This window comes from Telopea speciosissima, unplaced genomic scaffold (assembly GCF_018873765.1).
Source record: "Telopea speciosissima isolate NSW1024214 ecotype Mountain lineage unplaced genomic scaffold, Tspe_v1 Tspe_v1.0795, whole genome shotgun sequence".
NCBI classification, from domain to species: Eukaryota; Viridiplantae; Streptophyta; class Magnoliopsida; order Proteales; family Proteaceae; genus Telopea; species Telopea speciosissima.
In genome coordinates this window covers 8,154-11,782 of record NW_025318131.1, presented here as the reverse complement: position 1 = coordinate 11,782, position 3,629 = coordinate 8,154, and the positions used below count along the sequence as shown (strand labels likewise).

At 38.8% G+C, this 3,629-nt stretch overlaps 1 long non-coding RNA gene across 1 annotated transcript; it reads right to left on the bottom strand.

Annotated features, from left to right (window-relative positions):
- Window positions 1-665: 665 nt before the first annotated feature.
- On the bottom strand, window positions 666-2,054 carry LOC122648328. Its single transcript, XR_006331057.1, has 2 exons — window positions 1,199-2,054; window positions 666-1,104 (listed from the first exon to the last, which is right to left on the bottom strand). It is a non-coding gene; the product is annotated as an uncharacterized LOC122648328 (long non-coding RNA).
- Window positions 2,055-3,629: the final 1,575 nt, after the last annotated feature.

The window sequence follows — 3,629 nt, the reverse complement described above, 5'->3', positions numbered from 1 at the left end:
ACTGTCTTAGAAATCATCTCTAATCTGTCCAAAAATTGATTAATTTGACTTGAACATGTCTTGCATTACATTTTGGTGAGCTAAGTCCAAGAAATATTCTAATAATTTATTAAGTACTTTATATTTTATAACAGAAAATTTTTCCCCCCATCTTCTTCCTGCTTTCAACTCTTCTTTTCATGGGTGTTCAGATTTCCACTCTAAGAGACCCCACATGTTTAGTGGAACAGGTGGAACTGCTACCTTGATAACCTTTCGGTTGACATGCATGTACTGGTTAAGGTTGTTTCAAGAGTGAGCTCAAACAAACTCAAATACACAGCAATGCTCCTGTTACTGGAACACTCTTTTAAGTTGTGCTCTCTACACTTTGTTTATTGTATAACTCATTGTGTTTCTCTTGGGTCCCATTGCCTCATGTGTATGTCAGGCTGGAAATTTCCAGCCCAAGCCAAACTTGAGGTCTGAAAATGCCAGACCACCTTTAGGTTGGGTTGAGGGTGAACTGAGTTGCAGCCTTACCAACAATATATACCAGCATTCTGACCAGACTTCCAGATTTTCCAGATGACATACACCACATAACTCAAACAGTTTCTGAGCTCTGTATGCTTTAGCTTTTGGTTGCAAGTAAAACGACCGCTTGAATCATTAGACAGAAGCAGTCAACTGCAAGACTGTACAACATTCCATAGCTTCAGGGAACATGAAATCATCCAAAATAAGTAGTGTATATATCACAGTCAAAGAGAATACAGCGACTCTGGTCTAGTTATGTTTCTACTTCAAGTAGCCTAGCACTGGAGTTGGGGGATCAGATTAGCATGTTGTTTGCAGTAACGGCGAATTGACAATCTGCCCAATGAAACAATTACAACAATGAGATGAAGAACCTAGGCTTCATATGCTACATGTATTAAACATTATATGTAACCTGCAATTCAACTTTGGGCAGCTCTCTGCATTTCATAGCCATACAATAATGTCATCAGACACTTTATGGAGATACTTGGTTCATTCACCATTCCTTTCTAAACTAGGAGTGAATATTTGGGCAACTGCTTCAAGTGCTGACACATTCCAGCTCTCAGCATGTCTCACAATCTGCCATAAGGAAAAGGATGTTGGATATGAGGAATGTGAATAATAGAAAATAATCAACTATGATCAACTTCTTCAAGGAAATAGAGTTACTCACTTTGAACTCATCACCTAAATCATAAACTGTACTTCCTTCAATGGACATGAGAGGCCTCCAAGGAAGCTTTAGATAGGTTCTGGAAATTGAGCCAAACAAGAGATAAAGGTCAACCATCAAATAGGGTAATTCAACACAGAAAAAACATAATTCGTGTAATCTAATAAAGAAAGAACATTTACGAATTGCAATCTAATGCTTTAAGAAACTAGTAATTTCAGATTTTAGGCAGAGAACAGGGATACCAAGTAGCCCGAACCAGTACAGCTTGCCTTTGAATTGAGAACATTATCTTCCATTAATAGAACTTTAGTATTGGGTAGAAAAACAAAAAACTTCTGTTGGGAGGCAAACTAGTAGGTGGCTATGTATCTTATTTCAAAAAACTGGCCTAATATCACTGTGTGGTACACAATTTTCTCAAGAGCTAATACCTCACATACAAGAACACATCCCAATGAGAATTTAGTGATTAAACTCATTGATTATGGAAATCAAGGAAAATTCACAAATAAAATTGTGCTATCCAATATGACGGAGTGTTGAGCTACATTTAAATATTTTCATTTGCCATAAACGCCTGTCAATTTTGATTGAGCTTTTAACATTTACAGGGTTCCTTAATTATCAAACAAGTGAGTGAGCTTGTAAGGAGTAATGAGCAATGCTGATAGAAAATAGAAGACAAGAAAACTGCATTCCAGAGGCATCCATGCAGAAAAATTACTTGTATTTTGCTAATATTTGTAACCAAACATGTTTTAGTATCCGAAAAATGTAGCATGGGAGTGCAAACACCAGAAGCCTCTAAAGGAAAAACAAACGGATGCAGATGTCCATGGTTTAAATGAGTAATTATCTTTGTTGGTCCCCAAAGCGTCACTAAGAGGGAGGGGTGAATCAGTGACTCAAAAATCTAACTTCAACTCGCTCGCTTCTCAACTCGACCATCACAGATGCTCAACTATGCAGGCATACTCACACGGCTGTCAAGAATAGATTGGTTGGCACTATGGTTCAAAATTTCGCGATCCATCGCCGAAATTTCGGTAATTTCGACACTACTGAGACGAGATGGACTTCCGAAATGAAAAATGTTCAAATTTCGGAATATTTCGGTAAATTTCAGTATATTTCTGTATATCTGGTCGAAATTTCGGTATATTTCATTAAACAATGTGTATTTGACTATTTATACATCAGGGTCCGACCGTATACTGTCAATCAAGGGTGTCAACCCAAAACACCACTTTGAGTTCATTTTTTTGCAATATGGAGGTTCAAATGTGTTTATTTAGCTTAAATAAGGGTATATATGAAGTATCAAGCCTTAATATGGCCACAAACCCACCGAGATGGGGTGCCAAAATATGGCAGAAAAAATACCATATTTCAGCGAAATTTCGGATATTTCGAAAATCTCGACCAGCCCGAAATGGTAAGACGAGACGAGATTTAAACCTTGGTTGGCATTAGCCCTTTTACCAATCACACACAATTGGTCGTGACACACCTTGCCTCTCAAGTCTCAACCACAGGCACATACAACCTTGTGACAAGGTCTACCCGGTGTGCACACACATTTTGTGCAAAAAAGGAATTATGCAGCTTTTAATGTTTAGGTCATATCTCCCTCATACAAATTCTGATTGACCAGATTTCAAATTCAATGGAAAGAGGACTTGAAGGGATACAATATCTGTGTTTTGAGTTTCAACCGATTCAGCATCTAAGACAACAACAACAAAAATTACACAAAGTTGATGTCAGTGCAAAAACCAGTGTTCTGAAAGTGTTTTACCTACACTGTCTAGGCCACTTCACCTTGATCCTTTCCATGCTATTCTGCTCAACTCCTCCACACACGTCATCTATCAATGACAAACCACTGTGTGAGTCTATTGACTATCTGACCATGTTGACAATAATGACAACATCAATGACCAAAGCTCCAACAATCACCCCCTTTGGAATTGTTGGCAACACACATATATGCAACCTCCATATTGTACTTGCTTATTCCAACACATGAACACAGAACATTCAACTTCACATTTGGGCTTTTGTATGATACTCTCTCCCCTTTTGACAACAAGTCCAAAGGGCACATATACTCCCCTTGAATCTTACATCCCTCTCTCCTTTGAGAGCTGCTACTGATGATGAGGCTCTTCTCCTCCTTTGGACAACATCAACAAGAGTTCCAGTGAACTCCCCTTGAGTCCAAGCAAGAAATCCCCATGCATATGGTATTTCCCTCTTTGATATCAGTACCAAAGAGCACTTCAGGTGACTCCTCCTGAGTCCAACTGGGAGCAAGAGATTCAACAGTGATAACATGCTTGCCCTATCATATATGCCTTGGTGCACCTCAGTCCGTGGGAGAAGTAGCCATACCCAACCTGGGTAATGACTGGGTAGATATGTACGA